General features: G+C 34.7%; 1 protein-coding gene across 2 annotated transcripts in view; it reads right to left on the bottom strand.

The window, feature by feature from the left end:
* The window catches only part of LOC145695102 (heat shock protein 68-like), a 124,869-nt gene that overhangs the window by 80,414 nt on the left and 29,646 nt on the right, over positions 1 to 14,809 (bottom strand). The window contains exons 2-3 of one of the 2 annotated variants that reach the window (XR_014133111.1): positions 11,599 to 11,933; positions 7,448 to 7,564 (exon numbers count right to left, since the gene is read on the bottom strand). The exons of the other annotated variant lie outside the window; for it this stretch is intronic. The gene's annotated coding sequence lies outside the window, so the exon portion shown is untranslated. The remainder of the gene's footprint in view (positions 1 to 7,447; positions 7,565 to 11,598; positions 11,934 to 14,809) is intronic. 2 annotated transcript variants of the gene reach the window in all.

Genomic DNA, 14,809 nt, shown 5'->3' with positions numbered 1-14,809 from the left:
TACGATGCCGCAAGTAGTCCACCAAACACACAGGGGCCTTTTTCTGGTGCAGTTCTGGTTTCGGCTATTTTGGAATCGGTTCGTGGGATGCTAACCAGTGATGACAAAGGCATGGAGCTCGCCCCACCCACTTCTCATCACATGTCAACACTCTGTCCTTCCTCAGACGAGACAGCAAAGAAACATAGGTGTCTGCTCGCGTTTACTTCTGGCCCGGAGTCAAATCATGTGGGTGGGACCCATCGATCCAACTTGTAGTTATTCCTAAGTTGATGGAGATACTGCTAAATGGTTTCTCCACTCACACTGAATTGTAGTCTCAGTTCCTCACATATCTGGCCACTGTTCGCCTCAATTACTGGCTGAAGATTTTCATTTTGTACATGTGTTGGTCTTCCGGCACATGGTGCGTCTTCGAGTGTTTCGTCATCTTCCTTTAACTTGTTAAACCACCGCTGCACTGCCCGCGTAGTCACGACACCCTCACCAAAGGTCTGGCATATCTTCCGCCCCGCTGCAGCGGCGTTTGACCTCAGTTTGAACTTGTACAGCATACACTTGACGCTCTGTAGAGGTCCCATGTTCACTCTTTCCTTACGCAAGTTCACGGTGTAACTGAACTGCCACAACCAGGTAGTATGTTGGACATACCCACACCAATAATTGACCTTAGTCTTATTTCCATTCTCATTCAACTCACGATGTGAGGGCCAATGGAACACAGACCTCCACAAAAAGCGATAGAACTTTCTTGGTTACTTTTATATAAGGTAGTTAGGGTGTATATATTTACACCAGATGTATGTGACAAAAAGAAAGAAAGAAAAGAAAATAAATGGTATGTTTTCCCAATTCAGTCAGTATATTCCCAGTGCAATTTTAAGCGCAATTTGTTTGGCTATTGTTGTGGATGGGTTGCCTCGAGGTATGTTACACAAAAGATAATAAAGATGCGGCATGTTACGTACCTGCACAGTTAATGTGTTTTTGAGCACCAAATTCTGGAAGTGTGAGAGTCAAGAACAGCGGGAAAACTTGCTGAAGTATTTTGATGAGTAGTCTAAGCGAAAGATCGAACATTGGACCGATTTTCTTTGTAGGCTGGGGACGGTGGAGCTTGTCCGAATGGACAAGAAATGGAAGCTGGTGGTACGTTATCGTCGTCGTCCAGGATGGTCTGTGGACATCGAGGAGATAGGATATTAAAAAAGGCAATACGGGCCAATTGTGGGAAGAAAGAGGAGAAAAATTGGAAGTCCTCCTTTTTTGTGCTTGATTAAGTAAAATAAAGGAAATGGAACCTAAAGTAACCTAATATTTACCAACTCCTTACTTCTTGTATTCCATATAATATCCCAATTCCATGAAGGAAAAAGCGAAGAAAGAAAAGAAAGAGAAGGAAAAGCAAAACAACTAAAAATGTAAATTCCTAAGCTACTATAGCACTCTTTTTTACTCCTTTTAATGGACTAATAAAAGATAGATTTTTATCTGTACTGGATTCGCGGTCCCACTGGAGATTTATCTGTTACTAATTCTTTAATTACTAATTCTTTGTGGTGTATAGGACGGGTTGGCAATGGAAAACTCTAGCCTGGACAGATTCTTGCGGGATTATAAAAAGAGAGTATCAGTTACTGAGGGGAGGGGAATAACCACTTGCGCTCTGACATGTTGGTAACTTTTGTAGGATAGGTATGTTTTGCAACAGCATAGGTCTAAAATGATCAACAGCACAAATGAAATAGGGGTTACCGTTGTCAATGTTAGATCGTAATAAGATAATACAAAGACAGGATGGTGAAGTTATGTTAGTACTGCGACCCAAATGCTAAAAGAAAGAAATAAATGGCTGTTAGTCCATGTTTTGTAGCGGGATTAGTTCTGGAATTGTTTGTATTTCTTATATAAACGAAAGAGGAAAATGGAATTAGTCAGTTAGAACGAATTGGACTGTCGTTAAGCTAGTGTTTATAGGGTTACTGAGCACAGGAGGTATCCAGTTATTCCATGGGAGGTTGTTGTATGTTGCTTCGATAGCGTTTATTGCTGAGATAGTCGCAGTAAAATTTAAAGGGATGTTGGTAAGAGTTGTGGTGTACTCAAAAAGTCTGTCTGGGGTGAGCTGAAACAATATATCATTGATTGTTAACGCGTGATGTATTAAGATATGTCTCATTTCATTGGTACCACATAAATATTCTTGTGTAATGAATGTTTTCCGCTTTGATAATAATTTATGTTCACAAGGTAATGTTATTTTAATAGTATACGTGCTGAGTATATTTAGTTCACGTCTCATGCCTTGTGGGGTCTCAATCATTAGAATACGCGGTAGTTTCGTGAGAACACATTCATTGTTGGAAAATGGGTTGATTTTTACCGTTTGATTTAGTGTACAAAGAAAAAGACAACCTTTCACTATATGCCTGTCACTTTAGGAAAGCAAAAATTATGTAGACATGTAGTGATGAGGTTATTAGTTTGTGAAATTGTTGGTACTTTGCAAAAGAACGGCTTACTGGTGAGACTGTAATCCTGCATTGCACCTTCTGACATGGAAATAGTTTGTGACGTTGTAATGCATAGTTGACATTTGTCTGTAGTGTACATAGGAAATATAAATAATTCATGTAACGCGTATGTTGTATTTATGGGTATGACTGAAACATTGATAGTCAGACTGGTAAAATTTGCAATATGTCAGCATCATTTGATAAGATACGTGAGCCGTGAATAAGGAGTTAATTCGTCTATTTTCTTCGCTAATCTTAAATTTAATTTTATAAGGTCAATTTCAATATAACGGTAATAAGTTATGCGGTATCCTATGTTTATTACATGCCATATAAATAATATTAAAGATACTCGCTTCAAGTAAATGGTGGACACTATTCATACATAGCGTATCTAAATTAGAGAATAATTCGAAAAAGGAGCTTGTTGCTTGTTTGAAAGAAAGTCATTCTGAATAGCTTGTTCTTCCTGAGTGATTCGGGTAAAGGCATTTTGAACATCCTGAAATCCCTGTTTTTTTTTTTTTTTTTTTTTTTACAAACTGAATACTAGATTCGATATATTTTGCAACTGGGAATGCACCGTTATTTCCCTTTTTTTATAAGTCCTTCATGGGAATGAAACCGGGCTAAATCGAATTCCGTTGCGACTCCTGTACTTAAAAAGACCTAAGAACGGAAGTAATGCTCTTTCGTGTTTATTTTGTTTGGGTATGAAACCATCCTTTGAATTATATGTGGCCTGCATTAAATCTTGTGAGAAGTTATTTGCGGTTTGCATGATCTGTTGCAATGGTAAACAAAATTTTGAGCCATTGGCAGAAGAACAATCTATGTTTACTTGATTGGTTTGAATGACAGGAATATCAAAGGAATAGATTAATGATACAAAGGAGGTATAAGGAATTGCCTGTTATACTTTTATAAACTCGAATCTAATCGTCAATTCTACTCCTTGTGGACCCAGCGCTTTAGAGATTTTTTTTTTTTTTTTTCAAAAGGGTAATAAGTATTAGAGCCTGCAATAAAAGAACGCAGAAAGAAAGAAGCAGTTATTCATCCTTAAGACAACTAAAGATTTTAATAGCTTGTTGACATTATTCAAGGTGCCTGTCTATCCGTAGTAAAGACTAAAGGTTTAGTAAGGTGACTTTTGTTGCTAAGAAAGTAGGGGTTAATAAATTAATCCAATCTGAAGGGAGCATAAAAGGGGAAAGTGTATTATTATTATTATTATTATTATTATTATTATTATTATTATTATTATTATTATTATTATTATTATTATTATTATTATTGGTGGTGGTTGTAGCAGCACAGCAGCAGTAGTAGTAGTAGTAGTAGTAGTAGTAGTAGTAATAGTGGCAGTAGAAGAAGAAGACGTGTTCTGTGTACAAAGAATTATGATTTTGAAATATATATTTCCGAGCTCATAGCAGTTTGGTGTATGGAATTCGAGCTAGGGCTGTTTACAAGTGGTCAAGCGTGGAGAAAGTGCAAGTCTTGCTAATTTTGGGGTTTTCCGGTTAACGCTTCCGACGTGAAAGATTAGTTAGTAAGTAAACATTACTACGTACCCATTGTGTTTTCAACGCCGTTATGGTTAGAAGTTCATCAACAGAATTGTTTCCGTAATATATGTGTGTGTGTGTTTTTATTTTATTTTATTTTATTTTATTTTATTTTATTTATTTATTTTCTGAACGTTTGTGACGACGTAAAGAAAATGGAACTGGTAGCTGAAGGGTAGGTTGTGACTATTATACTTTTCATTGTGTATTAGCAGTCAATGTTTTGAATTGAGGTTTTTCCTGAACAAAACACTATTAAAATAAACGCTTTTGCCAGAAACGCTTATGGTAGTTGTTTGCTTGTTATTGCAAACGAAACATTCCTAGTTAATAGACTGACTAAAGATAAAAAGTTCTGATTGTCTATTTCACGATGTATTTTTTTTTTTTTTTTTTTTTTTTTTTTCGTTTATCTAAGTATGAAGCAATTCTGTGTGTGGACGTCCATCACATAAACTTAACAGAGGTGCCTGTTAGCAGTCTCTATGCCCAAGTGATCCCTCCACATTCCAAGTCCCCTAGTTTTATATAAAATTTTCACTAAACTACGTGATTACTGCCATTAGTAAATTCCAGTTTTAAAAGTTCCATTCGCATACGTATCACCAGTTCTTTTTCTTCTACTTTTTCAACAGCTCATTTTTGAAATCTCGTTAAAAAACTATTAACTATATCACCTTCATTATGATAACAGTTTCAAGATTTTTTTCTCTTAATTACACTTAAGCACAAAAAATGTAACGTACATGCATTGTTACTTTGTTTCTCGCATTCTATGTCCATATACATTTTCCTTTTCTTTTCTTAAAATCTCTAACCTGTTTTTATTACACTCTCTCACTAATGGTATAAACACTCTGAATATCACCCCTTACTGTGTCTATCTATTTTCATTTTTCCCCCTAAAATCTCTGACCTCTTTCTATTACAATAGGGACACGATAATACTTTAATGATGCATCGAAATTCATCACGGGTTTCCATCGTTTCTGAAATAAATGAGTAATTCGTTCGACCATTCATTTTCAGCATCTAGAAACAGACATACAATTTTTAAAGTAGAGCATGACATGTTCCTACCGAGAACTCAACTCCGGAATCCCAAGCTGAAGACGCGTTTGTTAACAATATATCTACGAGAAACGCCAAAATATACATGAAGTTCCACAGGTTTATCAGAAACTGAATTTAATGAACTTCCTAGAGTTGTCCCCACCTTAAACCTGCATCACGTGATAATTGACACAAATTTACATACAGCACATAAAAATGAAAGTCACTATGTTTATAACGTCGTACCTCTTGAAGCACCTGACCCATCTCGATCAAATTTTCAACATAGATGAAGTTCCGGCCTGGGATGTTTTTCATCGTTTCACTTTGATGGTGCAACGTAGGGGAGGGGGCAGATATTTAAAAATGATCGAAAATGACCGATATTAGTGTCGAATCTTCAGTTTTCGGGGTCGCTGAGATGAACAGTGACACTTCCGATGCCGTTTAAATCCAAATTCAACCCTTTATGTCCAAAATGAAAGTATTCTCCTCATGCGAAGAACGGGTATTCTGTTAGTCGATGATAATTCTAATATTCAGATTAGTAAAAACAATAGAAATTCATGTGTATGGAGATTATTAATTTGTTAAGTTGGAAAATTTATTTTTCGAAATTTTTCTACTTATTAGTATTTTATAGCTACTTATTTCTATTACAAGATTAACACTTACATATCTGCCTGCAGCTTTGCATGCATGCTTTTACAGTAACATCTCAAGAATATTCTTTTCTTTCTTAAAAGTCTTACAAATAAGTAAATAAATAAAAATAAAATAATTGCATATACATAAAGGTGTTATTAAATTTCGAAGTCCTTGCGCAAAGTGCATTAAGGATTTTTTCATAATAATTTATATTTGAGCGTCGTAAGGAAGCAATTCTTCACCGAAAACCTACTACGGAGTGCTTTCCTTTTCACCGTTGAAACAATGAGTTATTCTTTCCCCCGCGAGAAACAGAACAAATTTCTCTGAGTCCCTTCCTTTCATCCAAGCAGAGAGCGATAGAGCTTAGATTGAAATTCCGCCCTATCCTCCCTTCCTTGGTGCTTCAAGGAGATAGAAAAGTTTCTGTCCATTTCTACACAGTATGTAAAGTCAGGCATTTAAAAGGCCGTTCTATGAAAGTAGCGTAAGCTAGAAAGAGCCAAGGCAAAACACGTGAACATAAGGTAACAACAAGCATTGCGCCTTACCCTATGTTGCCGCATCTCTCATGAACATCAGTAGGGTTGTAGATTCCATATTAAAATAACTAAAATTTTGTTCCATCCTTCCTAATTCGTATACAAGAATAAATGTCCATAATTGTTTGCGTATTTTTTTTAAATATATTTTTGTTCGTATTGCTTGAGAAGGAACGTGACTTTGTAAGTACATTATAGAGCCACCCTTGCCCATTTCATTCTTGGCACCGACGCTATAATTAACTAGTTGGGATACAGTACCGCCTGTAAAGAGTTTAGATAAATATACTTTAAAGATCTGTGTAGAATTCCATGTCCTTTGTAAAAAAATGTGTACCTAGACATCTGTGTGAAATCTCCTGTGTCATGGCGTGCCGTACCTAACTTTCAATTAGCTACTATATTGGAAAGAGTGAATTATTTATTAAACATAATTTGATACAAAGACCAATACTTAAATGATCATTCTGGCGGTTACAATATATCACTACACCTCACATAAAAAGTGGGAACTAGCTGTGAAATAAAGAACACCGTTGTACATGTTAGAATCTTTATAATGTTATCGTGTATGTAACCGATGCCGAGGTCTGGTAATTTCTTATGTTGATGTAATATAAGCTATTATTTAAGTATTCTATTATAACTATTGACAACTCTAATAAAAAAATCATTAAGTCACTGCAGATCCAAACAATACATTAAAGAGCTTCTCATTAATCAAATACTATTATTATTAGTTGTTTAATTGTCATAAATCGCTTTCTTCCAACGACCAAGTGACCAGTTGACGAATTGAGAAAGTGATAGAGAGAATATAACCATTTCATCTTGCTTCAAACGCTAACGATAAAAGCAGAGTTTTCAAGCAAAGGCCACTGAAAGCTTCCTACCAGTAGACTACTTCCAAGCTCTGACCCTGGATCTTCGGGTGGCGCAACATCACGATAAACTTCAATAAATAAATAAATAAATAAATAAATAAATAAAGAGAAAAATGAGAAGATTGAAGGAAATTACTAATTTCCATACTCAATGATAGTGATTACCATTTATTTTTATAATAGATAAACTTTTTTCCCCCTCTGATTTAAGACAACGTACAGTGTATACTTACAATAGGCGCAAATAAAATAAATGTTGTAACTAGTTTCTGATGCAAAGGTAGCGGCAAAGAGTGGCACTTAATGATGAAGCTGGATTTTATCCTTCCAACGCATTCTGTCATTTCTTACTGAAATAATAATAATGTTGTATCAGGCTATAACCAAAATTTCACTATGGAATAATTATAACATAATAAAAGTAATAATAAACTATGTTCGATATGATAAAATTCGTGTAATCAGAAGTGATCCTAGGTAGAGCCCCTGCTTTAATATTTTTATGTTTCACTCCTTTATTTAAACTATATGTTTCTATGTATTCATGTGGCCTTGAGGTCGATCACGACGCTTTCGCCAAGCTAGATGGTCAATATGTAGCACATACTACGGCAGTCAAAAAGTTACCGGGATGTCGTTAGTTTTGACATTTATGATTCAATCACAACGAATTTAAGAACAGTACAGTTCTTAAATTGCCTAATTTTGAATTTGACATATGTGAACAGGTCATAACAGGCAGTGCACGAATAGTATAGCTGAACGGAGTAGTGTGTGGTAATCAGTTGGCACATTGTCGAAGATAGAGCAAAGCGCAAACATCAAGTTCATCTGCAAATTGAAGAAATATGCTTCAGAAATTTCGGTAGCCTTAAAAACAGGTTACTGGCTGACAATGCTTTAAGGGGGCAGACTACTAAATATTTTTGAAAAGCTAACAAAGTTTCTTTTGCTCGTTTTTCGTAAGTGAAAAGAGATAATGAAATGTAACTTACCACAATAATAGATAATTGTATTCTACATCCGAAAATACGAATCTGAAGAATTATCAGTGTTGCCATCCATAGAAATTACAGTGTATCCAAAATTTGAATTACCCAAAAATCTAGGTTAAGGCAACGACTAGAAAAATGAACTCAACGGTAGTTGATTACTTGTCATGTTGTCTTGGTTTCTTGTTTACTACTTTTTAAATAATGTTTGTTTTTATTTTGTAATAACTTACAGAAGTTATTACAAAATAAATAAGTTATTACATTTCAAAATAAATAAGTTAAGTTATACATGTTTGTTTTTATTTTGTAATAACTTACAGAAGTTATTACAAAATAAATAAGTTATTACAAAATAAAAACAAACATTATTTAAAAAGTAGTAAACAAGGAACCAAGACAACATGACAAGTAATCAACTACCGTTGAGTTCATTTTTCTAGTCGTTGCCTTAACCTAGATTTTTGGGTAATTCAAATTTTGGATACACTGTAATTTCTATGGATGGCAACACTGATAATTCTTCAGATTCGTATTTTCGGATGTAGAATACAATTATCTATTATTGTGGTAAGTTACATTTCAGTATCTCTTTTCACTTACGAAAAACGAGCAAAAGAAACTTTGTTAGCTTTTCAAAAATATTTAGTAGTCTGCCCCCTTAAGGAAATATTGTCCTCAAAGATACTCATTTCGCCATCGTAAAAGACTATCAAAATCAATGTCATGACTGAACCTTGGAAGATATTAAAAGAGGCATGTCGTCTATGTTTCCAGCAACAGCAGGAGAAGTGGAGCAAATGTGTGTGTGTTCCGAAGATACCCACTTTGAAAGCGATTAAATAAATGCATACTTATATTGTACCAATAAAGAGCTGCAACAAAATTCCGGGAACTTTTTGACTGCTCTGGTATTATATATTGATTTATGTTACTTTTTGGGATATATGACTACACATGCTGTAAGATTCTTCAGAAAGTATATATGTTAAATTTTTAAGCATACACAACTAAAATTAACATTTATATCAGACATAAAACCTGACCAAAGCAACCCTTTACAATTACTAATCAGTGTAAAAGTTTAGGCAATATACCATCTCCATCGTCAGACATATTAGGTAAAATTTTAGATAATGTGTCTGATGAAGGCAATGATGCATTTCCGAAATTATAATACAGACTAGCAATTATAAGTGGTTGCGTTAGTCTTTTATCTTAGTTGAACGTAATCCAAACGGTAGAATGAGCAGTATTTAAATCAAACGATGTATGTATTATATCTGCTGATATTTCCAAACTAGTATTGTGGTTTTTAGTAATGCTATGGAGTACGAAAGTACGAAAAAAAGTATTAATGTTGAATACATGATAATAGTAACAGAATATGAGGCAGACCTTGCACTTAAACCGTAATTGAGTCAAAAACAAATCAATTTATACCGTAATTTAGTAAAAAACAAGAATCACTAAATTTCACACAGCGAATCGAGGTATAATGTTAACTAGGTAATTTCTTTCTTCACCAATATTACTTTTATCTTCCTGGCTTATATCTCGTTTACTCTTACCTGTTTTCTTCCATGTTACTCGCAACTCTGTGAGACAGCTTTGTTTCTCTGAGTCAACGATGTCCGCATACTGTGTGCGTTATTTCCTAGATACAAGAATAACTTGAATGTGAAGACTTTTGTGTGTATGTGTATTTATTTCCTGAACAGAGATTGATAAGATGATTAACAGTCGGCACTACAGGAAACCAGCAATTTACTATTTTTCTCTTTTTACGATTACAACAATTATAATTCAACTTATAATACTCCCTTTTCATCGAAGTCGCACCTGAAATTCAACTTATATCATCCGACAGAGCCTCTCTTTTAGGTGCAGCGTTATACACTGACACTCGACGCATTTTGTTACTGCACAAAATATCTAAATCAGATTTCTTTTTCACTCACCTATCTAAGATACCTGCCCACTCAGCTTTCTATCTCCTACGGGCCTCATTAGCTATACCTAGACTATTATATTTCCTTCGTAGTTCTCCATCCTGGTGTGAGATAGATCTTCTGGAACAATAGGATGAATCCATGCGACTTGGCCTAGAATCTTTTCTCAACTGCTCCCTTACGGATAACTCATGACTACAGGCATCTCTCCCAGCGGATTATGGAAGCCTAGGCTACTCCATTTTTCCTTTCTTCCATTTAAAGCTCTGCCTTTGCCTTTGATCACTTCTCTTCTTCGCCAGGATATTCATCAGGTTTCTGCACCTGGGATTAATTATTGTATTAATGATTCCCAGTGGGCATCGTGCGGCGGACTCGATTTACCTGATCTTGACGAGAGAAGTTTACAATCTTCCTGGACGCTCCTCTTACAAAATCCATATTATCTTCTTTTCTTCAGTCCTCCACCAATCCTGAGGATAAGGCACGTCTTCTTGCTTCTTCTTCCCCTGAAGCAGGTGCCTGGTTACAGGCTATCCCAACTCCATCCCTAGGGCTGCATCTTCCCGACGCGTTTTCGAATCGCTAGTATGTTACTTTTGGGAGCAGATGTCTGCGAACAACTCCGGTGCCCTGCTTGCGGAAGTTTAGTGGATAAGAGAGGTATACATCGCCTATCTTGTCTTCACAGTACTGGCAGATATCTCGCCACTCCACTGTTAATGTCTTCATTATGAGAACTCTCATCTCCTCTGGAACGCCTTCCGTGAGAGACCCAACGGGGTGTAGTCGTTCTGATGGCAAAAGACCTGACAGAATGTCTTTGGTGCCTTGGAAACGAGGGAAGGCTTTTGGACGAAATCTTCCTTCTGTAATCCCCCTCCTCTCACCAAACTCATGCAAATGCTGCTAGACGAAGAATGAACCATTAACATGTATTTAAATATAATTGGCCCTAGGACTGTTCCTTGTGGCATGTCATACTGGTGTAGTACTACTGTACATTCACTTCGAAAGTTTCCGATTTGAACAGTCTGTTTTGTGTTACTTAAATAGCTACCAAACCAAGATAATGCTATTCCTCGTATTCCACATTCCTCAAGCTTGTATAGCCTTTGTATGTGTATTTCCGAATTCAATTCGGTTGAGGCATACGTTCAGATACTACATTAATATGTACGTTTAGTTTCATATACTCTTGGTGCTGAAAAAGAACTGTAAACAAAGCGAAATAAATATCTAATATTAATAGTTACATTAATGGATAACGTAATTGTTTTTAGCATGTGACGCTATATTCGAGTCGGTAATATTCGTGTTATCACGAAGTGAACCTAATGGCGTTGCTGATTTTTATTATTATTATTATTATTATTATTATTATTATTATTATTATTATTATTATTATTATTATTATTATTATTATTATTATTACTTTACCTTTCATTTAAAATAAAGACTTCCTCCGTGCAAATCATATTAATAACATGTCCCGATTTTTGGAAATCAGAATTCGTTGTTCCTCCAACTTCAAAAAGTTATTAGCAAAAACAAGTAAAATTTCAGAAGTTCGATGTGGTTCTATGAAATACAACTGGTCTTTTTTTTCTATGTTCTATTATATAACTAGCTATTAGCTTATGAAGTGAGAATTTGGCTTGCTTCATTAACAGGCAAACTGTCAAGACATTCTTGTAATTCTTTGAGTAATCTCACACAGCAGAAATGTACAATAATAACTTTCGCTAAATGTGTCATCAGATAGGAAGAGAAAACTGTAGAGAGAAAAGAAAAAAATTAAGGAATAGAGAAGAATGAAGTTTTACACTACTTCCTGGCAAGTAATTCAATATATTCTGTGTACATAATTACCAAAAGATATAACTTAACAAAATGCAACTGAGGCACATAACTTATGAATAATTTCCAGAGAAATTGTAAAATATTCTTCGTGAAATACATTATTCAGTTCCGTTGGTGACAAGTAGACTAAACTTGGCCACAGATCTTCAATACTGTTAAGCAAAAATAAAGCTCCTATAGGTGGTGCTCAAATTCATTCTAGGGATCCTGAAGTCATGCCTTCATAACCCTGATTGTGTTTACTCGCGCTTTATTCTGAGGTTCTGACACCTGATAAATCCTCATAGTCACTGGCAATCTCAAGTTCATTTCTTGAGAGTAACAATAAAACCAACGGATTAACGTGAAATTATAGTCCACTACGCCTAATTCAATTAAGCAATATTTCATAATATTCTCCTCTGTTAAAGTATACACTGCTACACGAGAACTGGAACAATCATTAGTTAATCACCAAATCACGCTCCTTTGTTAATCATTTCTCAATGCCATCACAATAATCTTGGTCCCACTTCTATATTTGCCCATTTGAATATATTTTGCTTGCTCACTGTACTGAAAAATTCTAATTCTTCAATGTAGGCCAATCATTGCAAGCTAGTAGTGAGATCCAGTAAGCCACCTTTCTTCTAGATTTCAACGTCCAAAAGAGAAGTACGTTCTGAACTACCCTTAAATATGGTAATAACTGTGCTAGTGCAGGCCACAATTCCACGGTATTTCGTCGATCGTTAGCACTGCTGGGTTCACATTGAATTCTGGCATTGATTTTCCTGTTTTCCACGACTGAGAAGTAGAGTTTCCCTAACTAGCGATACTACAAACATTTATCGTTTATGGTTGTTTTAAAAAAATAAAATAAAAAATAAAATTAATCAACCTCAACCATCCCCACAGCTGTCCAAGCTCTTTGTATTTTTGAAATATATCATAAGCTTACTTTCTTAGTGTAAATAATTAGTATGAGTCAAACTTCCCGTATTTGAAATACAATAAAACACTAGTAACCAAACAATAATTATAAACTAACAATATCTTTAATATCTCGGCATTTTGAATACATTCATTAACATCAATAAACATATATATCATAATTTAGCCTATTTCTATTATCACTATAACCAATAAAAATAACATTATTTTTCTTTTGTAGTATTTATTTTATATTATTTTATTATTATTATTATTATTTTATTTTATTTGTTCATCTTCAGTTTTAACACATTTCGGTGCTCTTCAAGCTTTTTTATTTATAAGCATAATTTCATTTTTTCTTTTTATTTATTTATTTATTTATTTATTTTATTCAATTTCGAAAGAACGCTAATTTTGAAAAAAGAAGTAGCGACCAATGAAAATATTATTAAAATATATATTTTTAGAAAGTTAAGTTTCAGTACCATGCAAAAGTTGTATAATGTTATGTTTCTTCACAGAAACAGAGCCGCAATAAAAGTTATTTAACCGGGCCCCGGGGGCCCTAAAGAACGTTTATTAACAAAAAAAAAAAAAAAAAAAAAAAAAAGATAGTTGTAAATAGTGAAAATATTATTGAAATATATTTTTTAGCAAGTTAAGTTTGAGTACCGTGCAAAATTTCTAATGTCGTTTCCTCGCCAAAACAGAGCCGGATAAAAAGATATTTAACCGGACCCCGGGAGCCCGAAAGAACGTTAATGCTGAAAAAATATGGTTGTGAGTAGTGAAAATATTATTGAAATATTTGTTTTCAGAAAATTAAGTTTGCGTACTGTGCAAAAGTTGTATAATGTTATGTTTCTTCCCCAAAACAGAGGCAGGTAAAAATATTTCACCAGGACCTGCGGGTCCGAAAAGTGTTATTTTTATTTATTTTTTTAAATATATACCATTATTTTAGTATGTATAGAAAATTCGTTAAGATTCCTAATACTTTAACTTGAGCCCAGGACTTTAAATGTTCTGATTTGATGTGCAGCTCTTCGTCTGATTGGTGTTTAGTAGATATAATAGTACGGACACAAATACATAAGGTAAGATTGAAAAATTGACCAACAAACACCAAACCAGCACAGAAATCACCACGTGGAGATGGCTACACAGCGAGTACCTCCCACCCACCTTCTCTTACTTAAAACTCCTTAGTTGAATCTTGGAACAAAATATTGAGATTTATGTTCGAAGCTTGGTAGATACTTTCGTGCTTCCAGTTTTGCTCGAATATAACCGTCTCGTGCAACACTACTGCAAACTTCTGAAGGAGATTCTGTTACTACCTTTACACACCTCTCCAAAGCCTGTGTGTGGAAGGGGAACGTTAAAACTGTGAAACATCCTCATTTTCACAATCATTTCGGTTAGTTCTTCTGTTGATACGTTAGCCAAAATTGGAAGTTTCGCTACTATTACTTCTGACCAATCGGTCACGTCGATATAATCCGCATATTCTTCAGTGCTCTGCTTACTGCAATTGTCAATTAGAATTATAGTTTGGTATTTTCGGCCATCAAAATAGACCCTTAAAATTAGTAGCTTTACACTGTAAAAGGTTTCTTTTTTCTTTCTTTTTCTTTTTTTGCTAGTTTCCTACGGATTTTGTTTTTATCTACTACCTTGTCTTGGTTAGTTTTGTTCAGTAAATTAATATCTTCTAAAACAGCGGATACAATTTTAGCAGCCGACGAGACACCTGTTAATTCTTTTGCGGTACTCATATGTTTAGGGTTCACTATTGTTTATTTATGTTTTACTTTAGATTTTATTCTAAAAACGATAGCTCTATGCGAACTCTTCATCTTCTGAATTCGGG

The sequence above is a fragment of the Thermobia domestica genome, chromosome 9 (assembly GCF_964235325.1).
Source record: "Thermobia domestica chromosome 9, izTheDome1.hap1.1, whole genome shotgun sequence".
NCBI lineage: Eukaryota > Metazoa > Arthropoda > Insecta > Zygentoma > Lepismatidae > Thermobia > Thermobia domestica.
Note: the sequence above shows the minus strand (reverse complement) of the source record. Positions and strands in the feature narration are given on the sequence as shown.